The sequence below is a fragment of the Panthera onca genome, chromosome B3 (assembly GCF_046562875.1).
Source record: "Panthera onca isolate mPanOnc1 chromosome B3, mPanOnc1 haplotype 2, whole genome shotgun sequence".
NCBI lineage: Eukaryota > Metazoa > Chordata > Mammalia > Carnivora > Felidae > Panthera > Panthera onca.
The window spans coordinates 40,263,677-40,287,392 of record NC_138344.1 but is presented as its reverse complement, the minus strand read 5'-3'; the positions used below and the strand labels follow the sequence as shown (position 1 = coordinate 40,287,392).

Below are 23,716 nucleotides of genomic sequence, written 5' to 3'. Positions count from 1 at the left end.
AGCCTGCAAAGGACTTGGCACCAGACCAGCTCAGTCCAGAGGACTCCAGAGACTGCCTGCTGAGACCACACCACCCTGCAAATCCCACTGTGGAGACAAAAACATAAAAACAGAAAAAAAAAAAACCCATCTCTTATACCCTTTTAGGAGACTTCCCCGTAGGTTTCTCTGCTTCCCTCCACCCCTGCACGTCATCCAGCCCTCTCTCATACCTGCTGTCTTATCCTCATCACACACGGCTTTCTTTATCACAAGCAATACCTTTTGCATCCACCTCCACCTCCTCAGCTCCAGAGGGGCTGGGTAGAGAAGATGGAATAAAAGCGGGAATTGCAAAGGGACATGGACGTGGATAGCCTCCGAAAAAAAAAAAAAAAACAGAATGGGACTGTAAAGAAGCCTTGAGAGGTGGGGGTAATGGGTCAAATACAACCATAACAAACCAGGAAATGAGGGGTGGATTTTCTTTCTGCATGTTGGGAAGAAATAGAGGTGTGGGGGCTAGATAAGAGTCTGAGAATGAGAATGTCTAATGCCTGAGAACTGAGTAACTCAAGGTAGGAGAACTTAAGAGGCTGTTGTGGGTATCTTGGGAATTTCTGGATAGTACCTGAGAAAGAAAAACTAAGAAACCCCTGAAGGAGACAAGGCCCTTTTCAGTAGAGAAAGAGCTGACATTCACTAAAGAAATATGATGGGAAAGGTCTTGAGGGGGAGGGGGCGGAGGCAGTGTTTCTTAACCCTGGCTGCACATTACAAAGAATTAACCTAGGGAGCTTTAAAAATACATACAAATAACCAAGCCCCACCCTAGGCCTTACACCAGATCTTTGAAGGTGGGGTCCAGGTGACTGATTTTTTCAAATGTGCAGCCAGTGTTGAGAAACATGGAGATACAAGAAAAGCTAAAAACACAGCTGGAATATTTAAGGATGGTGCTGCTAACGGACTGGGAAAAGGCAAGTTAGAGACCAGCTTAGGGAGAAGGGAGCCCAAGTTTGGGAGGACCCCTGAATGGTAGGTAGAGCCCTATGGGAAGAAAAGCAATAAGGAAGGGTAAGTTTGTAAAAAGAACTATAGTCTAGCTCTGGAGACACCACCACACAATTTAAGGAGGATATACAGGGAACAGACCTGCTTGCAAAACAATGAGGCCCAAGTATGGGGCAGAGGCCATAAGGCCAATTCTGGGGACAAAGGGTCTGGTGTAGAGAACTAAATGAGCTTCAGCCTCATTTCGGAAAGGACAGCAACAAGTCTAGGGGGTAAAATGAGGAAGACAATGAGACCCAAATTGTAAATAGAAGGCGTAAATAGAAGGCATTCTGATGTATAAAAAAACAACAAGGGTTAAAAATTGTGGGGAAACAGGATTATGGAGCAGTTTCAAAGAGTGTGAGGGCAGAAATACAGAGTATATTTGAAGAAGAGATGGATGACAACAAGGGCTGCCTTGGGAAAAAGAGAAGTAGAGAGAGGAAAGCTGAGTGATAAATTCTGCCTAGCTTGGGCAGGGGCAAGTATGTATGAGGCAAGTTCAGAAAACCACTGGTGCTGTTTCAGAAGGACGTGCAGCCTTTCTCTCCAATTAATGGGGGAAGACTGGGATCAGATTTTGAGGGAAGAAACTTGCAAAGGCCCAGTATCCAGAGTTTGGGGCCTGATCTGCAGGCACTGGAGGTACAGAGAAAGAAAGGAGGCCTTCAATAGAAACAGGGTGGGCTGAGTTCTGTGATCTAATGATGGGATTCAATTAAGAAGGGAAGAATAAGAGTAAAATGAGTTCCAGCTGAGATCAAGTGTTTAGAGGCTAGGAGAGTTTATAAGAGTGTTGGGGGGAACCCCACTAAGGGAACAGGACGGCAAACAGAAGTCCAAAGTGTTTGAAAAATAAAAGGAAGAAGGTTGGGAGCCAGGGATAAACGAGCTAACTGGGAAAGGGGTGTCGAGGGAGGAAGAATGGGAAAAGATAAAGCAGGAGTTAAGGGACCAGAGGGACAGTGGGGCATCACTGTAAAAACTATTAGGCCTGAGAAAAGCGGGGGAGGGGAAGGGGTAATGAGTCCAGTTGAGAGCTGAAGGTTGGAGCCTAACTGGGGGAGGGGCGGCAGTGATAAGACAGGGGTTTGGAGGATGCAGTTTCAAGGAAAGAGAGTCAAAGCCAAGGGTTAAGTAACTAAAGAGGGAGGAAGATAGATTTGGGGAAATGGGAAACAATCTGGGGAATGTGGATGAAGGAGAAAGCCCAGTTTGGGGAATGGGGCACCGTCCGACAGGACTTAAAGGAAATGGGGGCTGGATTCGAAGGTTGAGTCCTGGTTTGCGTGGGGGTTGGGGGTGGGGGCTTTGCGGGAGAAGGAGGCCCGGATGAGGGGGATGGGCCAGGCTGGAGGGAAGGGGCTAAAGGGCGGAAGGAGGCCCCGTTGCGGGTTTGGGGCTTGGACTGGGGTGGCTGAAGTAGGGAAAGGACCCAGTGGGGGGGTGGGCAGGACCCCGCTGTGGGAGCGGGAACCGGCCGGGGATGGGGGGAGGCCCTCTGAGGCAGATGCGGGGAGGATGGGGGCGGGGAGCCTGGGCCGGGCCGTTACCTGTCCTGGGTGTTTATCATCCTCGGCGACTCTGCTCAGGGTGAGAGGAGGCGGCGCAGGGAATGGGTAGGTGGATGAGAGGGTGGGTGTGGGGTCGCGCGCGCGGGGCCGATCTCTGCGGGCTAAGTCCCTGTCAGGCCGCGGGCCCAGAGCCCTCCTCCTGCCTCAGCGAGCGCCTGCCTTCAACTGACCCTCCCCGGCCGCCGCCGACGCCGCCGCAACCGCCCCGCCCCCGGTGCCTCATCTGCATAGCCCCACCCCAGTGCCGCACGGTGTCCTGGGAAACTGGGGCTCACAACAAAGGGCAAAGCCCGGCCCCGCCTCCGCGCAGGCGCACCAGGGCGTGAGGGGGGTCTGGATGCGGACCCTCCTCTGCGGGCGGCTATGGCCGTGGCGGTGGCTTTAAGTTGCGCAGCAGGAAGGGTGCGTTGTATTTCAAGTAGAGTTTTATGAGCATTGGCCCGACCTAGTCCTCGTCCCTAGGCCTTGTTTGCATGGGGCCGAGCAGAGGTGTGTCATTTGTAGGCCCTGGGAGGATATTTTATTATACAAAACAAAATCAGAAATCTGAGAGTAGTACACATATATTTGCGCTATTCCCAGACTAAGCCCAGGTTCACAGATCTCAGTTACCTCAGCTCACAATGTAGATCAATAATCTCAGCTGCCAGTTGAGATCAACAATCTCTGCATCTGAAAGACACCTCAGGTCAATGGTTAAGGTCTAACAGTGGCTGGTGGTCATCTGAAGCCAAATCTCTGTGGGTCAGGATCACAGTCACCTGACAGCAGTGATGGAAGACACTATCACTAACTTGTTCACTTGAGATCACAATCATGCAAGGTTCACAGTCACCTCCATTCACTATCCCTGCTGGTCCTTATCACAGGTCAGTGACAACAGGTCACAAACACTGGGGCACAGACCCCTCAGATGACAGTCACTGCAGGCCACAGACACAAGTACTTCAACACAATCTGTTCATAGTCAATCCAGACTCTGGAGGTCACAAGAGAGGTCACATTATCCTAGGTCATGGTGGGGTGATATTACCTCAAAGCCCCTTCATTGATTTATTCAACAAATAATTATTGAGCAGCTACTTACTATGTGCTCCAGGCATGTGCTAGAGTCCAGCGCTACTCAATGGTCAATTAGGCAAAGTTCTTGCCTCACATGTCACAATCTAGTCAGAAAGAGAGACGCAGGCCATCAAAATATGAAGTAAGTAAGTGCTCAATCTGAGACCACAGAGAAAATATGGAATTATGGATGGCTTCACCAAAAGGGTGGTCAAAATCACTCCAAATCAGAGTTCACTATAGTCCCAGATCACAAATGTCCCACATTAGAATCATCTCAGGACACTGCTACTTTCCTTCACAAACGCCATGTTTTCGGTTCTTAGATGATGGGGATACAGGGATGGAAGAAAGGTTGGAGCTACCAAACAAAGGTTTTTCCAGCAAAAATCAGAGCAGTAAATGATACTAGAACTTCCCAGATTATGACTACAGTCTCCCACAATCTGGTTCACTTTAGATCCTCTTCCTTGTCCCCTCGGCTATCCCTACCACCACTTCCAAGTTCAGGTGTGGAATATTCTTATGTCAGTATATAGCAGAACTGAACAATTAAATCCAGCCCTGATCTATTCCATCTTGTGGTCCCAGAGACCTGGAACTCAAAGGGAACTGGGATGTCTCATTTCTGCCAGCACATCCCTGAACAAGTAACATTTTGACCTGAAGGATAGTTTTTGACCAATCAGCAAATATTGAGAATTCACTACATCAGTATTAGGGACTATTTCTTGAACATCACGCTAAGGCACTAATTTTTACAATAGCTCCCCACTCCCATTCTACAGATGAAAAGAAACCTCAGGGAGATTTTGCCAACTAATATTTATTGAAGGCCTATACATACCAAGCAAGTTAATTTATTTGCTAATTCAAAGCCAGTGAGTGGTGGAGATAGAATTTGGACCCCAAATGGCCTGATTCTGTGCTTTGTCTGGATTCATATGATAGAGGAATGAGAAGGTCTCTGCACACCTTGCTGTTTGGGGGAATGATCATCCTGATGGCCACCTGGCCAGCAAGTGAAAACGTCACAAAAATGGGAAGCCACCTTCTTCTAACCTGTGCTGTCCAATATGATAGCCACTAGCCACATGTGGCTATTTAAACTTAAATTAATTAAAATGAAGTAAAGCTATGAGGTGCTCCGACTCTTGATTTTGGCTCAGGTCATGATCTTATGGCTCGTGGGACCAAGCCCCACACCAGGCTCCGTGCTGACCGTACGGTGCTCTCCCCGTCTCTCTGTCCCTTCCCCCCCAAAAAGAAATAAACTTAAAAAAAAAAAAATGACGTAAAGCTAAACATTCAACCTCTCAGTCCCACTGACTACAGTTCATGTGTTTAATATTCATGTGTGGCTAGTAGTTACAGTGCAGATTTTCCATCAACACCAAAAGTTCTGGACAGCACTGTGTCCCATCATTCCCCTATCCCTATTTACTTCAGTCATCACCACAGGTTCAAGCTCCCTCATCTATTATCACCTCCATCCTTGTCCTCCCACTAGGCATAAGTTCCCTGCTCCCTGCCCTCAGGCACATCCTTCCTCTGTGCCCTCTGCAACCTGTAATCAGCAATTTCTCCATATCGTCAGCCTTTTCTCAGAATGTTGTCTTCACCTCCTTGACTTACCTAAAATTTTGTTAGCCCTGATTTGTACACTGATTCTTTAGCAGCACTCTTAAGTGAATGTTATTTTCTTCTCATTCTCCTGTACCTCAGGTCAGGAAGTGGTAAGTGTATTCCTCTCCCAACCTGAATGCCATTTCTAAGCCAGTGCTCCCCCAACACCTCCTACAAAAACCCTGTTCCTTTGAAGCTTCACTGTCTGGGCATACCATCTTGGTTATTGTCCTCAATCAACCTCCAGGTCTCTCACTGTCCATCATTTAACTCTTGGCTCATTGCGTCTCTCTCCACCCTAAATTTTGTTATATTGAGTGGGCTCCACATCCATGTGATGGCCTCTCCATCACTTCCTTGACCACCTCATCTCCAGAGATATTTTCCACACTCCACAGCAGCTGCCCACTTCCGTAGTCACACCCTCAACTTTGTGTTCACCAAAAGCCATTCCACTTCCAATATGGAGACTTTCCAACTACAACCTTTTCCTTAATTAAATCTCCCTTAATAATTCTTTGACCTTTATCATGAGTTCTGATCCCTTGACTTCACTAATGTCTCACTACTCATGAGATTCACTTTTCATATTCCTTCTTTCTTACCTTCATTTTCATCATCCATTACTATAATCACTCTCTTGCTCTGTCTCCTCCAATTGTGTTGGCTTCTTTGTCTCCCTCTATCTCCCCGTCCACCACTCACACTCTGTCTCTCTCTCTCAAATAAACATTAAAACAAAATCAATACCTCAAAGTAACCAATCAGGTAATAAGAGAAAAAGGAATAATAGAACATCACCATTTTGTAAACCCTCAATGAGATCAAGATCATCAATAGCTCTAATGTTACAAAGGAGAGACACTTGAAGGTTATGTGCCTCCTGATGAAAAGACACAGCACCACCTATGGAGTATTCTTGATGAAAACCTGAACCTGAATCAAAGCAAGCCTTTATATCTAACAACCGTTTACAGAAAATGAAAGGAGATAGAGGAAATGGTTAAATGTCACCATAGGAATGCAATCAGCAAAATCCTGAATAGGAAATTTCTGAAGGACAAAAATCTCTATTTCTTCACCAAAAAGGGGGTGATAAAGAAGTGGAGAGGGAAGATCCATAGATTATAATAGATTTAAGAGAGTTGCCCATCAAATGTAACATTAGCTCTTTGAGGATGGTGCAATATAGGCCATATGACATGATATATGACAATCATATGACAACCTGACATCACTATTAAGTGATGATACCACTATTAACCTCACATGCCCACACCCTTGATTCCACCTGCCCCCTCAAACCTTGTCCCTCCCCAGGCTTGCCCATGTTTCCCATCTTCACAAATGGCCCCACCACCATCTGGTTGCTCAGGTAGCTACCTAGTTGTTGTTACAATTCCTCTCTTTCCTTCACCCTTCCCCTCTTGTATCCAACACATCATAACTAGTCCTGTCATTTCTGTCTCAGAAGGGGTATATTTCTTTTCCATCTCTTCCACCCTGGTCCAACCCACCACCATCACTTGCTCGGATCACTGCAGCCTCCAAATGACCTCCTGTCTCCTTTCTTGCCCTCTTCCAGCCCATTCCTTCCAGTGCAGCCAGGATGATTAATGTTTTAAGTATTTTAAAAATATGGGTAGGTGGCGGGGGGATTGGATGAGGGTGGTCAAAAAGTGCCAACTTCCAGTTATAAATAAGAACTAGGGGTAGAACATACAACATGATGGCTCTAGTCAACACTGCTGTGTGATGTATAGGGAGGTTGTTAGGTGGATAGACCTGAAGAATTCTCATCACAAGGAGAAGAAAAAACACATACTAATTTGTTATTGTTTTGGGGTTTTTTTTTTTTGTCTGTGGTTTTTTAAAAATATCTCTGTGAGATGATGGGTGTTAACTACATTTACTGTGATAACCATTTCACAATGTATGTAAGACACATCACTATGCTGTACACCTTAAACTCATACAGTGCTGTATGTCACTTACATCTCAATAAACCCAGAAAACAAAACAAACAAAAAAGAAATCATGTTGAACTCAAACACAGGTTACCTACCGTGTTCCAGAAATGAGCTGTTCATGCTCAGAAAAAAATAAACTAGCTATTTATCTCAAAAAATAGATAGATAGATAGATAGATAGATAGATAGATAGATAGACAGACAATAAAAATCAGAATATAGATCATGTCGTACTTTAAACCCTCCAGTGGCTTCCTAACTTGTAATAAAATAAAATCTAAATTCCTCACCTCTCCTTCATATAAGACTTTGTTGGACCTGAGCCTCCTGCATATTCTGATGCTTCCTGCATCCCTCTCCTTCCTGGAGTGACTCTGGCTCCTTTTCAGGGTCTCAAACATGACAAGCTCAGGGCACTTATTCCCACTATTCTCCTGGCCCAGATCTCTCTTTCCCCAGATCTTCATAAGGCTGGCTTCCCATCCTTGAGATCTCACCTAAAATGCTACCTCCTCAGAGAGCCCTTGGGAACATCACTAAACCCTGGGCATTCCCTTCACATCAACTGTCACATCTGCTGTCATTAGTCAGTTGTTGCCTTGTTCACAGTCTCTTACGCCCTTTAGACTGGAAGCTCTTCAAGGGTGAGATGCAAAAAAGCCTGGGCTGTAGTAGACACTCAAGTGTAGACACTTTTTTTATTTTGATAACATTCAGTGACTATTTTGTGCAGGCAGACTTGCGGCATCATTGGAGAGACATGATTTACACGTACGAAACAAACTAGAAGCAAGCGCAGATGCCAAGATTAGTGCAAAAGAGGGTTGCTCAGCCCCTCAGTGCAGGAGTTTAGAAGAATAAGCATCGGCTTCTTTGCTAAGAACAAAAGACAATTCAAATATCACTTTTTCAAGGTGAAAATAGAGCCTGAGGTACTAAAAAAAGTAGACAAAAATAGAGGTTCCAAAAGGCCCAAGCAAGAAGATTAGGACATCAAGTGACTGACATTTTTTCTTCTGTTCCCTCTCAGGGCTATGCCAACACTGCCTTTGGAAATCGTAGAAGGTTTGCAGAAAGACATTGCCCAGGAGTCAGAAAACCTGAGAGTCCCAGTTTTCTCCCTTTTACTGGTTGTTGCTCTTGGGCAATGCACACGCGCTCTTTGTGCCTGAGCTTCTCACCTACAATCTGGGAGTTTGGGAGTGGGCTCTTGAGCACTCTTCCCTGCTCTCAAGACTAGGCTCCCAAGTGGCCCCTTGCATATGGCAGAACTACACAGGGACAGAAATCGCTGAAGGAGGGAAGCCAAATGTCAGGGGAAGGAGACTGGGATTCAGGACTCATCTCATCCATCAGGAGAAAGGGCCTGAGGATTGGCCTGTTGTCATCTATCTGGTGAGCTCCCCTCACAAACTCTAACTTCTAACCCACTCCCTACTTCCTGAGTCAGGATCTGGGGAAGAAGAGGAAGCCTGGCTTTTAGAGGTGGCAAAGATTACTGAGGAACCCTGCCCCTTGGCTCCCAGGGCAGGAAGTGCCAGGCAGAAGGCAAGGCAGGGGAAAGCACTAGAACTGAGAATGAGCAAAGAGCAGTACTGCCTGGGGCGTGGGGTTCCGGACCCAAGGAGAACATTATTTGAGACCAATAAGGAAAGACTAAAGTAGTGGTTCCCACCAACTTCCCAGACCAAGGAAACTGGAAATGACTAGTGATTCCTTTCTGTTCCTCTGAGAATATGGCCCCAACAGGCCTGTGAGCGCCTCTATCCCCTCCTGCCCCATCAAGATGGCTCTGCCCAGAAGAGAGAATGAGGACTCCCGGGGGCTCTTGTTCCAGCACTCTCTCTATTTTCAGGACTTGCTTTCACCTCTGGAAAAAAACTTCAGGAAAAGTGACCCCTCCTTCCCACCCATACCCACTGACCAAAATTTCCATCAAAGCCTAGCTTCTGTCCCTCATGCCAGGAATCATACCCAAGAGGAAGCACAGACATCCCTGGCTACCATACAGCAAGGAAGGGGCCAACCCAGGAAAGGGGTGAAAGGTGATGTCAGCCATCTGAAGTTTCCCAAGGATGGTGAGAAGATAGGGGGGAAGGTCTGAGGAAGGCAACCTTCAGCAACAGCCACTGAGAGGGAGGGGTGTGCAGTGGGAGTAGGGCAGCCAGGGGCTGGAGCCCAGGGCTCTTGGCTCGGTGCCCAGTCTCTGATCTGCTGCATTGTTCAGCTATTTCCTTCCTTGGAAGTAGTAAGCGGGTGGAGGGGACCAGGATTGCATGGCTGGGAGTAAATGGAGCAGGGTGGAGCTTCCATTGGGGGAGGGGGCCTCCAGTCTGTTCCCATGACCAGCTGCCCTTCCGGCAGCCAGGGGACTGCGTGGGAAAAGTTCTTGGAAGTGCTGGGGACAGTGTGTGTGTGTGTGTGTGTGTGTGTGTGTGCACACGTGTGTGCGCAAGCGCACTTTTTCATTTGTGTCTGACTGCCTTGCTTGGATTTAGTCACAAGACAAAGCCCTTTGAGAAATAGTCACCAGTCTATGTTCCCACTGGGCTGTGCCCTGGGAGAGGCACAAGAACCCGCCCCAACGCCTGAGAGAGGGACACTGGAGGCCTAAGACCAACTCCCTGAAGTCTTGACTTCTAGTGAATCTACACTGGCTGACTTCCCCGGATTTATGAGGATGCTTCTGGAATCTTCTGCAAAGCTTCCAGCTTCCTGGCAGAACTCCATTACTAGAGGGATGTTGGAAAGCAGGTGGGAACCAGACATGGGGAGTGGAGTCAATAATTCTCACAGCATCTCCCTAAAAAGCCTAGAATCCTTCATAACCACAGATCTTAGAGCCAGGCAGCATGCCAAGAGATTATATGATGGTCCAGTACTCAGCCTTCAGACAAGAAGCCTTAATACAAAGGTCACAAACTAGCAGCATACAGGTGAAATGCATCCTGTAAACACATGCCTTGCTTAGCCAGTACAGCACTTAAGAAATTTTTGAACCAATATTGAAAGATTTCACACAAAAATCCCAATTTCTAAGTCTCTTGAAGAAATCAGAAGATATGGCTAAGACTGATGTCCTATTTCCCCAAGACAACATTGACTGGGCTGAGTAATGACTGCTCCCTTAGAAAGAGTGTGGGCTGTCCATTTTCCCACAGTCCCTACGGTCCCCATTGTCCTCAACACTGAGGCTAAGTATCACTTGCTGTTGCTCATCATACTTGTGTGATTACTACATAGTTTTCTGGGCCTTTGTCTCTATCAAAAGGGGGGGAAAAAAAGAAACCAAGAGGGCCACCTGTTTCTAGAGAGAATATTTCTATGCAGCAAGTATATCCATGAGCAAACAAAGATGGGATTGGGTGTCCTTCTGCCACCTTTTCTGCATCATCCCCTCCACTTTCCAGTGACATGATGCTTAATGCCACCCTCTGACAATACTATGTCACATGCTTTGTGCCAAAATTGTCCCCCCACTCCTTCCCTTACCCCCAAATCATAATTCTCCTTTTCTCAGTGAGCAAATTCCAGCTGTAAGCCTACAAAAGTAATGTACTGGAGCAATCCCCAGCACCTGCTTGCTAATGACCCTGTGATAAAGCTGAAACTCCTTACCTTAGGTGTTCTCTCATGCAGCAACCTGCAAGATGTGCATGTGAATACGCAGAAGCACACCTGAAGGAGCTAACACCAAACTGAAAACCAAGGTCACCTCTGGGGAGGTGAGGAGGAGACCAGAAATGGAGGTGATGGTCCCAAGCCTATCCCTAAAGCTTTAATATTTTACAAGGAGATTATAATCATGCATAAGATGCCTTAGCCTGCTAACTGTTAGTCTCACCTCAGTTTATCTTTCCTGCTTATCTCCATGAACTGATCGACTCACAGTTTCCTATTCCCCAATTTTTGTGCCCATAGCTTTTCTCTTTTTCATACCCAGAATGCCTTTCTCCTCCTCCTCTACCAAGCCAAATCCAGCCCATCACTCAAGGCAGTAGTCTTTCAAAAATTTACCCCATGAGGGCGCTTGGGTGGCTCAGTCAGTCGTCTGACTTTGGCTCAGGTCATGATCTCACAGCTCATGGGTTCAAGCCCTGTGTCAGGCTCTGTGCTGATAGCTCAGAGCCTGGAGCCTGCTTCAGATTCTGTGTCTCCCTCTCTCTCTGCACCCCCATTCCCTGCTCACACTCTGTTTCCCTCTCTCAAAAATAAATAAACATTAAACATTTTTTTTAATTTAGCCCATGAACACCCTAAACAAAGTTTTAAATTATGTACCCCTCAATAAAGCAGGTTTTTAAAAAACTATATATTCTCTTGAAGTTAAAAAATTTTTTTTCCAACTAGGTTTAAATACGGTTGACCCTTGAATACAGAGGGGTTAGGGGTACCAACTTCCATACAGTCAAAAACCCACATACCACTCTGACTCCCTCAAAACTTAACTACCAAGGGGCACCTGGGTGGCTCAGTCGGTTAAGCGTCCGACTTCAACTCAGGTCACGATCTCGCGGTCTGTGAGTTCGAGCCCCGCGTCGGGCTCTGGGCTTATGGCCTGGAGCCTGCTTCGGATTCTGTGTCTCCCTCTCTCTCTGCTCCTCCCCCGTTCATGCTCTGTCTCTCTCTGTCTCAAAAATAAATAAAACGTTAAAAAAAAAAAAATTAAAAAAAAAAACTTAACTACCAAGAGCCTAGTATTGATCAGAAGCCTTACCAATAACATAGTCTATTAACACGTATTTTGTATGTTGTATGCATTATATACTGTGTTCTTACAATAAAATAAGCTAGGGAAAATAAAATGTTATTAAAAAAAACATAAGGAAGTACTGTACTGTAAAAATGTACATATAAATGCACCCTTACAATTCAAACCTACATTGTTCAAGGGTCAACTGCAGTTGCAAAGGATATGATTTCTGGTGTAATGGAAATATTTACATTTTATGTTATTTTTTTTTAAGTTTTTATTTACTTAAGTAATCTCTCCACCCCACGTGGGGCTTGAGTTCATGAGCCTGAGATCCAGAGTCATGCTCTTCCAACTGAGCCAACCGGGTGCCCTGTTATCCACATTTTATTTATTTTTTAACTTCTTTTTTAAAGTTTATTTATTTATTTTGATAGAGTATGTGCGCATAAGTGGGGGAGGGGTAGAGAGAGAGGGAGAGAGAACCCCAAGCAGGCTCTGTGATGTCAGCGCAGAACCCAACACAGGGTTCGATCTCACCAACCATGAGATCAGGACCTGAGCGGAAATCAAGAGTCTGACACTTGGGGCGCCTGGGTGGCGCAGTCGGTTAAGCGTCCAACTTCAGCCAGGTCACGATCTCGCGGTCCGTGAGTTCGAGCCCCGCGTCAGGCTCTGGGCTGATGGCTCGGAGCCTGGAGCCTGTTTCCGAGTCTGTGTCTCCCTCTCTCTCTGCCCCTCCCCCGTTCATGCTCTGTCTCTCTCTGTCCCAAAAATAAATAAAAAAAACGTTGAAAAAAAATTAAAAAAAAAAAAAAAAAGAGTCTGACACTTAACCAACAGAGCCACCCCAGCACACCCGCCCCCCAATATTGACATTAAAAAAAACTTATATTAAATGTATTCACTGGAATCACAGTGATTTGATACTCATCATCACCATTTGCGAATTGCATAAGCAAGCTCTTAGAGGAAAATTTACATCATTGCTTTTGTCCTTGAATTTTCTTTCCACTTCTCCCATATAATGCTATCATAATGTAATACATAGTTTATGCTGGAAAATCTTTTATTTTTTTTAATATTTACTTTTATTTTTGAGAGAGAGAGAGAGACGGAGTGTGAGCAGGGGAGGTGCAGCAAGAGGGGGAGACACAGAATCTGAAGCAGGCTGCAGGCTCTGAACTGTCAGCACAGAGCCCGATGTGGGGCTCGAACCCACAGACTATGAGATCATGACCTGAGCCGAAGTCAGATGCTTAACCGACTGAGACACCCAGGTGCCCCTTGAAAATCTTTTATTGATCATCAAACAATACTTCTCTGCCATAAATATATATGTTTATATTTATATAAAAGTTAAAATTGTATTCTTTTCTTATTTTTTGTGGCCATAAGCCTCCAGAGTTTACGATTTTCTTCTGGATTGACTTATCATTACAATTATTATTAGTTTACTGTTTGTCAAACAACATAAATATTTTGCAAATGTTGATAGAGCATTATTAAACATGAGTAAAAAAAAGTTTTAAAGTAAGTTCTATGCCCAACATGGGGCTCAAACTCATGACCCCAAGATCAAGAGTCCCCTGCTCTACTGACTGAACCAGCCAGGTGCCCCAAATAGTAAAATTTATAAAAAATACAACTCAAAAGAAAGAAAGAAAGAAAAGAAAAAGAAATACAACTCATATTGAAATAGTCATATACATGCTGGAATGAGACAGTGATCAGCATCAATTTTATCTCTACATCCTATTTTTATAGATGATAATGCTGAGAAATCTCGTTCACATAAACACGTACATGGGAATTGAAGAAGTTTGGGCAGGGTCGCTCAATTCCACCTAATCATTCAACAGGTGACAAATGAATTTGTTTTACTTCCTTCAATTGTGGAAGGCAAAATATTGGGAAATTTTGATTTGCAAAACAATTTGTTGCCCAGACAACCCGAGTCATTTGCTTTCTCAATATTGAAATCACTATTTTAAATTGTTTCTTTGGGGGCACCTGGGTGGCTCAGTTGGTTGAGCGGCCTACTCTTGATTTCAGCTCAGGTCATGAGCTCACAGTTCATGGGTTCAGTTCATGGGGTCTAGCCTGGCGTTGCGCTCTGCATTGACAGTGTGGAGACTGCTTGGGATTCTTTCTCTTCCTCTCTCTCTGCCCCTCTCCTGCTCCCACTCTCTATCACTTTATCAAAATAAATAAATAAACTAAAAAAAAATTGTTTCTTTGGAGCCCCAGAGATTTTTACACACCAAGGCAACATACCAAAATGAGAGTTAGGATGGGCCAAAGATAAGTCTTTTGTACAATAGTATAGGTTAAATTATGCTATAGTAACAAGTAATACCAAAAATTTCAATTGTTTAAACCAACAAAGATTCTTCTCCCCTCTGTCCCCCAAACTCACAATACGTATCTATCGCAGGTCAGCTGAGGGTTCTGATCCATGCCATCGTCATTCAGGGATCTAGACCTCATCATCTGAAATGTCATTGGTCACCATGGCAGAGAGAAGGTAAGGAGAATCATACACTGGCTCTTAAATGCTTCCACCCAGAAGACACATTTTTGCTCATGTATCATTGTCCAAAGCAAGTCACATGGCCACACCTGACTTCTAAAAGGTGGGAAAGTACCTATAAGAGAACAGGGAACATGGATGAGCAGCACTGATGGCTAACACATTTGTCTTTTGTAAAATGGGAGCCAAGAAATTGTGGAAATGAAGGGAGGAGACACGTTCACAGGCACAGCCTAGTCCTTGTTGAAGATGATGTTCTGGAAGTTGATTCCCATCAACATAACCCTGCCACCTACCCTTCGCTAAGAAAGCCTTTTTGCACCTCTAGGGGTACATGTGCCCAAGTGTGAAGACCACTGCTGCCTTTGTGAAGCCTTCCCTTCAGATCCAGGGACCTCTTTGAGTTCCTGTCATTATTGCCTCTACTATCCATTTGGAAGCTATTAGAGGAGTTAATTACATTTTCATATATGTGTTTCGTGTTTTCCTAACAAGTTGTAGTTTCTTTGAGGATGGAAACCATATGTAAGTTTTTATATACCCCATATTATCTAGCAAGAACAGTTAGAACTTGTGAGTTCTGCTTGATGGCTGAATTGGTCACTTTTCTTGGTATGCTTCAATCTCATCTGTGCAGTGGGAATAACAAGGCTTCTTGCCCTTAGGATCACAATCAACATGACAGAAGTAGAAGCTCTTTCCATCCCACTCTCTTTGACCTAACAGGGATCAGCGTCTTGAGACTCCACTTCTGAAAAGCTGTATGTAATGATGAGTCATTAAAGGCTCTTGAAACATCTGTGGAAAGTGGGTTTGGGAAGATCAGCGTGACATTAGTGAATGCTGGGTGGTTGGGGAATCCGACAGGTGGGTGGCGGGGCAGGGACAGGGAGTCCAGGTAGAAAGTTGCACTTCAGAGGTGATGCAGGGAATGGCGAGCCATATTGCACCCTCAGGGAGTGACCCCAGCTGACTTCCTGAAATTCCAAACCTGGATTCAGGGCTGAATCAGGTGGTAATAACAAACCTCATGCTTCTGCCAGTCCAAACCAAGCGTTTTCTGCACCCTGACACTGCCCCCTGGTGGCCTCTGGAGTCATTGCCAATACAAGGAAGCCGAATTATCATTAGGGGGATCTGGGATTGATGTGGGTGAGGACAAGATGGCCAAAATTGCAGCTGCAGAAAAGGAAAGGAACTAAGGAGAGAGAGGAGGGGGCCATACACATGGGTTGGGTGTAGGCTGGGGGGAGTTTTTATCCCTGGACCTACTGCACAAAGTGAAGACTAAAAAGAGTCTTTGAGATGCAAACAACAGCACAAGGACATGGTTTAGCCCATGCAACTGTTTTCAAATTTTTGGGTTAGTTGCCAACGTCCCAAATCAGGTAATTTCACATTAAAATCGGAATGTCCAGTTTCTCTTGAAAACTCAAAAACATCAAGCCATATGAGGCCACCATCCTGCTGAGCCGCAGCTAGCTGGGGCTGAGAGCCTTTCTGTCCCTTTCAGCAGGGCAAGAGCTTCCCTGTCACCCAGTCACCCAGGCTGCCTTCCTCAGTTCCACTGCCCCCTTACCCTGCAGGCTGGGAGTTTGTAACTCCTAAGTGGACATTTCATGCTGGAGAGCAGGGTCAAAAGGTATCAGGATGGGACCAACCAATCATCCAATGCCTCCAGAATTTATCTATTACACATCATCCAGGGGAACCTGGGTAGCTCAGTTGGTTAAGCATCCAACTCTTGGTTTCAGCTCAGGTCAATGATCTCACAGTTCATGGGTTTGAGCTCCGTATCAGGCTCCGTGCTGGCAGTGTGGAGCCTGCTAGGCATTCTCTCTCTCTCTCCTCTCTTTCTGCCCCTAGGCTGCTCATGTGCCATGCTCTCTCTCTCTCTCTCTCTCAAAAATAAATCTTAAAACAAAAACAACAGCAACACAACAGAAAACAGCATCCAGCATATGCTTGAAGACCTTTGGGGACAAGAAAATCACTGCCTATTAAAGCAGCCCATTGCACCTTCGGATAACTCAGACCGCTTTCACAGGGTGGGAATGTCTGTTGAGGTTGTATTCTCTTGAGGATACAGGCCCAGAGAGAAGAGACTTGCCTACAATGTTGTCTCAAAAATTAAGCAGACACTTAGCAGGCATGTGTGAGGCACCACCAAGTGCCCGAGACTATGCTGGTGAGTGATGATGGCATGACCTGTGCCCTAAAGAAACTTCCAGTCTGGGCAGAGGTGGGCCAGGTTTACACAGATGGTAACAATACCTAGCAATGCTGATATAGTGACATCTGGGAATAGTGCATTGAAAGAGATCAGTCCAAATTTGAAATTCCAAGTCTCCCAGACATGAGACATTAGACATGTAAGCTCTGAAAATATCAACTGTGGTTATAAAGCTCTGTGCCACTCCTGGCACATTACTACAGACATCTGGGAGTTGACTCCATGAGCCAGAAGGGCATACAGGCAACTGACTTGATCTTCTTTGAAACAGTGAGTCACGATACCTGAGTTTTATGTCAGTTCTGCATAACTGAGCGAATTTGGGCACATCTCTTTGCCTCTTAGGGCCAAGGCTTCTCCATCTGTGAACACAAAGGGCTGAATCAAATTTCTCAGGGCTTAATATTTACCTTCATATCCCCAGTACCAGCACAGTAACGGGTTATCTAGAATACAAATTCAATAGGTGCTCCCTAAATGATTTTTTGTCGAATTAATTAATTATATGTTTATTTGTTTATTTTTAAGAGAGAGAGAAAGAGCAAGCTGGGGAGGACAGAGAGGGAGAGAGAGATCCCAAGCAGGCTCCACACTTTCAGCACATAGCTAGATGCAGGTCTCAAACTCACAAACCTTGAGATCATGACCTGAGCCAAAACCAAGGGTCAGACCCTTAGCCAACTGAGGCACCCAGGCACCCCTAACTTAATTTATTTCTTAAGTAAACTGTACTCCCAACGTGGGACTTGAACTCATGACCCCAAGATCAAGAGTCCCAAGCTCTGCCAACTGAGCCAGCCAGGTGCCCCAATGTTAACAATGCTCTCTAAATGTTTGTGATTGCCTGCTGACTCTGCTTCTGGGTGCATTACCCAGAACAGAGGCACCCAGAACAAATGGGCCCTGGAGTACCGCTCCTCACCCCCCCCCCCCCACCCCCCCGGCCAGTTCCTCCTGGGAGATTAAAAGGGAAAAAATCCGTGTGAGTGAGGCTTGTGGACTTTTTTACCACAAGAGGGCGCCAGAGCACCACTTCACCATCCTGGACCTGGGAAGAGGGAGGCCCCATCAGAAGCCACTTAAGTAGTGCTGTCTTGGGTGAACAGAAATGTCACCTCAGGCACCACTGGGGGCTGAGAAAAGATTCCTGAGATGTAAACACAAGAGGACATAGGACAAGGAGGCAATGGAGGATGTGGATGAGGGAGGACAGGGAAAGAGCCAAAGAGAGAGAAAGGGACTCACTGGAGTCACAGAACATGCCTAGAGATACATAAAGAAATGAGACCTAGGATGAGGTAATACTGGGGTCCCATGTTACCTCAATTTCATAGGGAAAAACCTCTCTCTGAGCATCTCAGAACCTGCACAGTGGTCAACAAATGTCTTCACTTGACTGCACAGTAAAGAAAGGGCCAGAAGACAGATTGGGGTAGATCCTGAATGCCTGACTTTGACCATCAGCCCGTAGGCTCTAGAGAACCATGAAAGAAAGTCCTTCAAAACTATGAAAGTGATATTTTGGAATGATTCATCTGCGGCTATGGACAAGAGAGATTTAAATATATACGTCCATAAGGGCACCTGGCAGGCTTAGTCACAGAGCATACAATTCTTGATCTCAGGGTCATGAATTCGAGCCCCTCGTTGGGTGTAGAGATTACTTAAATAAATAAAAACTTTGAAAAAATAAATATATACGTCCATGAAGAGTATATGCAAATAAACTTGGGGGAATTTGATCTTTAGGAAAAATCCTAGTGGAGATCATCACTTTGTGAACGGTTGCTCCCTCCTTATTTCCCTTCCTGGTGCTTCTCTCTTCATCTCTTTCCTGAGACCCAAATCACTTTCCAGGAGGCACACTGTTGGTTCCAGGGATGAGAACCTGGGCATGGAAAGAGAAACAGGCATAGCTGAGAAGCCTCTATTAGGAGAGGCCAACTTTAGCAGGGGCTGAAATCTAGGGTGTCCTGCTCTGGAAGTTGAGGGGTTATCTTGGGGTGAGAAATGGGAGCATGTCCCTCCACACCCACATCTTAAACCATCTATGTAGCTGTTCTGAGAAGCCAAGCACAAGACCACAAAACATGTCTCCAGAGCAGGGTCTGGACTCTTAGGGGAGGGGAGGCAGACAACAGGAGGGCAGCACCCAGGAGGAAAAGGGAAACTGAGCCATTTGGAACCATTGACTTCTAAATCTTTCCCTTCCTGGTTACTACCCCCTTAAGTAGATCTATAGCCCAGACCCCAGGCTGCACCCAGAGAACAGGAGCTTTATTCTCCACCTCAGCGCCAAACACAGGCGACATGGGGAGTATACGTTCAATAAGAGTTGGTGGCAAGGAAGAATGACTGCGGAGAGAGAATGGATGGTAATAGGGTGTGGTCCTTCCCCTTGGTGACAAGAGCCAAATACAACTTTGGCACCTCTCCAAACTGGAACTTCCTGTCTGTGAACTGGAGGTGGTTGTTCCCCAGACCACTTCCCAGGGCAAGTGCAAAAATCAGAGATACGAATGCTTTGTGGCTCCAGCCTTCTCTCCTAGCCCCATGATTTTAAGTTATTAAACACCAAAAACTCAAGTATTTCGTCTTGAATGATAAAAACTACTCATTCAGGCAACATTGTGAAGATGCAGTTGCTTACAAATGCTGACAAGATCACCAGACTCCAACATCAGTAGTTGCTGTAGGTACATGTGTAATCCTGCTCTTGCCAAATTAGGAAACACATCTACCTTCAGAGATTTCTGAGCTCTGATCACCCTTATCCAGGTTTTTTCCCTCCCACATACTGTAATGGTTGGAGCCTTTGGTTTTTGTTTAGCCTCTTTCTTAACCAGGTAACTAGAGAGCTTTGGGTCACTGCTGGCTCTTCTTCCTGCCCAAGTGGTTCCCAGTTCCCATGAGGCTCTCCCAGAGTCTCCCAGGAGCCCTGGCTTTTGTGGGACCCTGTGGCCCAGAACTGCAGAGAAGCATTTAACTCTGGACAGGGATGCCAGAAAACCGGGTCTTGAGCCTTTTGCTTTCTGTGGGACCCTCTTAACTTCGGTTTCCATAGCTGCAAAAAGTAGATAATGCCTTTCTTGCTTATCTCAGGGCTTTTATGAGGATCACCAGAGATGGTGTATGTGAACATGTTTTGTAAACTGTAAAGCAGTTTATGACTATATTACTATTAGTATGACTGCTATAATTGTCAGAATTCTCAGATCCTACAAGCTAGCTACAAGATGTTCTCTGGGATTCCTGGGCCGCTGCCATCTCCTTCCTCCACCACTCCTCCAGGTAGAATGTGGGGCTAAAAACCTGTTGAGAACCCTTGATCCACTGGGAAAATAACCAAGGAGTACATAAATTAGAATCAACTCAAATTTTATTACTTGTTAAGGATGAGAGAAAGATGACCAGGTGTTCTTTTAAAGATAACCATAGCAAACTGTTGAGTACCTACTGTGCTTTAGGCATATTCCTTACTATCATTCCTCTGTTACCCTCATAATACTGTGACAGAAGGACCCAGATTCAGAGGGAAGAGATGGGCTTTCATGGAATGATACAGCCATTCCTTATATGAGACTCATCTTACTAAACTGTGTTGCATTTTCTCTACCCCAGGCAGAAATGGAAATACACTATCTTGGTTCTTGCATAAGCAGAAAGCCAGATGGGTCCTATAGGCCAAAACCTTACCCCCTAGGTTAAAAGGCCAGAGAGACAGCACAGGGCTAGATAGGTCACTGAGGGCTTCTCTGTGTCCCATAAACCAGGAGTAGCACCCAGTATCCTGGAAAGAGATCAGTCCAGACTGAGACCAAGATTCCCTGGGCAGAAAGCAGAGAATGGCATGATAGGAAACCTGAACTCTAGTCCTGGTTTCTGGAACTGCTGGGATAGACTTCCAAGCCCATGGCCATCCTGTGGCTGCAGCCTCTCTGCTAAAGGGTGTGTGTGTGTGTGTTTCTGGAATGGTCATGCAGGGGATGGGGGTGGGGGGCAGTGGAAGGAGCCAGGCTAGGAGTCAGGAGACACGAGTGAAGCATGCCTTTGCCATCGTTCTTATAACTTTAGAGCAAACCACTTCCCCTCTCTGTTCCGATTTCCTCGTCTGTAAAATGGGAGAGAAGACTGGACTAAAAACCCTCCATGCTAACATTCTGATGGTCAAGGGTCCCTCAGAAAACCGGGTGAAGTGGTATGCTCTAAGACCAAGGGGCACCTGACCTCACTCACTGACCTCTCTCCGAATGCCTGCAGGGACTCCCACTACCCAACCCAATCAGAAGCCAGACGATGAGGGAGCTGTGGGTGTTGTCCACACTGACTAGAGAGTATGGTAGGGCTGGGTGATGGTCAAGGAGACCCAGGAGAAATGCCTTAGGAGCTCAGGCCTCTTTCCTGTCCCATTGCCAGGACAGTGATCTGCCCAGACTCTCCCTGCTCACAAGGGTGGGCCCTCAGCTGCTATATCCCCTCCTCTGTTCCTCAGGGAAAATGTCAGCGAGCAGGGTCTGCTTTCATGAAGGTGGCCCATTGACTGGAGGGGTAGGGGCCCAGAAGGCTATAGCTGGGTGGAGAGATTTTTGCTTCTTCCTCCCAATACTTTGTAGGAAAGTCTTTCTTCTTCCATGTTTACATTTCCTTCTAGGGTTCCCTTCTGGTACTTTCCCTAACCCTACTGAGGGGCTTTGCCCTATTTCTCAAGAGTATTTGCATTCTGACAAGAAGCTCCTCAAAAATCAAAAAAGCTTTATTCCAGAACTCAGAAAAAGGAGCTCAGCAGGGCACATGCATGACAGGCAGAGGAGCGGGGAAATGGCAAGGGATGAGGGAGTCCCCTTCCCTCCTGAGACTTCCGGGACCCCAAGGAGCCTAAGCCTTTACCCTGTACTGTTTCTCAAGGAAGCTGTCAGGCCACACAGCCTAAAAATTCCAAAGGTGGGCTGGGAACTTGCTCTCCTACAAAGGCTACAAATTCGGGCCAGGCACAGGGGACAGCCAGGGGCTCCCCAGTGCCTCAACAAGTATCCATTTACACAGGCCTCACTTGTGTGAAGAGGAGTGGAGATGCATGTACTTGTGAGGATCTCCTCTGCCATGGAGACCATCTCAGTGCTGCTGGCAAGGGGTCCCTGAGCCAAAGAACCTTGGTTGTTCCCAGATGCCTAAAATCCTTTCAGAAAGGAAAGAAACCTTTCACCTGTAATCAGATCAGGATTAAACCCCTCCAAGAAGGAAGAGGTGCTTTCTGGAAGGAGCACAGAATGGGAGACAGGGCCTGGCTGCTTCTGACTGGTCTTACTGTCCTTACTAGGAAGTCATTGAACTATTCGAGGTTCATAGCTTCACAGTTCAGTCCAGACATGACTATCTGCTAAGGCCTCTCACCCTGAGGAAAGGCCCCAGTGCAGCTGGAGGGCCCCTCTGGGATGGTTTCAGGGCCCCCTCCCCTTCCCGGCTCCTCCTCTCAGACCCAGGCCTGGGCCCTGCTCAGTAAGGCGTGACGGAGATCCCCCAGGGAAGCCAGAGGAGCAGGGGCCTTTAAATTATGGAGCAGCTTTCTTAGCCCCTCTCAGAAAGGCCCGGCGCCCCAGCTAAATAATTCACCACCTCAGGAAGACCCAGTGGTTCCTGACACTGCTGAAGTAGGTCAGGCATCAGCTTGGCCCTGGTGGGGGGGGCGGGGGGGGGGGTAGTGGGGCTCAGAGCAGCTCCTCACCAGAACTAGGAGAGGCTGCAGGCTGGGAAGCAATGCCTCTGGATACTGCAGGGAGGTGAGGGGTACAGGGTACACAGGTGAACACAGCCACCAATTCCCCTCCTCCCACCCGGACCTCTCCCTGGGGTCCACGTAACCAACCCTCTAGCCTGACACCCTGTGGCCTCCTCCTCCCTCAGAGCACCTGGGGTTGTGTCCTCTCTTTACATGCAGATACCAGCTGGGGATGCATGCGTCACCCCATAGCCTTTAACAGCCGACGCATTTATCAGAACATCTTAGACCCAAAACACCCAGTGCAGGACTGGGATTCAGAAAAGGTGAAACAGAGAGAGGGATACCAAGGTCACCCAAGACATAGGTGAGGAAGTGACCAGGGACAGCCACAGCTGCTCCAGTTTCGCCCAGAGCAAGACTGGAATGAAACCACAGAGTGGGGACACTCTAGGGCCTGTCCTGCCCTCCCTGTGTAGGCACAGCTCCAAGCCAAGCTGTGAAGGGTATGGGGTGGGGACACACAGATGGAAAAGACAAACAGCAAAGCCATGGGGTCAGTGCTCCAACCCACCAGAAGCAGCTGGAAAGGATTCCAAACCACTACTTTACAGATGAAGAAACTGAGGCTCCAAATCACAACAAGGAACAACTGGGTCCAGCTGCAGGTTCAGTGAGGTCCAGGGTCATGGCTCCACATGATTTCTCTTCATGCCCATGTACTCTGGCTTCTAGCAAAACCTCCCCCTCAGGAACCAGAGCCACCACAGGGAGCCTACAAGGGTGTGGGAGAGTGGCCCTTTCTAGGGTCATCCTTCTTCCCTCCAGCACAGCCTCACAAAATATATACCGAGACACTTCCGGGGGGAGCCCACCCTTCCAAACCACAGTCCGTCTCTGCTAGAGGGCCTGAAAAGGCCACAGGCCAGGAAAGGTCAGGCCAACTAAAGCACAGCACCCAGAGAAAACAAAGGTCCCATTTGGGTGCTTACTCTGGGTGCAGGGAATCTCCATCCATAGCCTCAGAACTCTGGATGAAGGAGTGAACGAATCAAACACAGGGTGGGCTGGCAGATCTGCCCCAGTTGAGGGGTCCTCTGTGAGTCTCTTTCCTCCAGGACTTAAGGTGCACAAGGAGGGAAGGTGGGAAGGGCTACATGAGCCGTAAGGCCTGGGCCCACCTCACCTCCCTCCCCCAGCTCGCAGCAGCTACCCTTCAGCGGTGCCCTCCTGGCGGCCATCTAGGTCCCGTGGAAGCAAAGGTCAGAGAGCAG

The 23,716-nt window shown here is 46.7% G+C and overlaps 1 long non-coding RNA gene across 2 annotated transcripts; it reads left to right on the top strand.

Moving 5' to 3' along the window:
• Nucleotides 1-9,680: 9,680 nt before the first annotated feature.
• On the top strand, nucleotides 9,681-15,292 carry LOC132669011 (uncharacterized). Of its 2 annotated transcripts, XR_009605930.3 has the most exons (4): nucleotides 9,681-10,021; nucleotides 10,907-11,016; nucleotides 14,398-14,487; nucleotides 15,159-15,292. It is a non-coding gene; the product is annotated as an uncharacterized LOC132669011 (long non-coding RNA). The 2 variants fall into 2 exon arrangements; XR_009605931.2 differs by lacking the exons at nucleotides 9,681-10,021; nucleotides 10,907-11,016 and adding an exon at nucleotides 12,152-12,606.
• The last annotated feature ends 8,424 nt before the right edge of the window (nucleotides 15,293-23,716 follow it).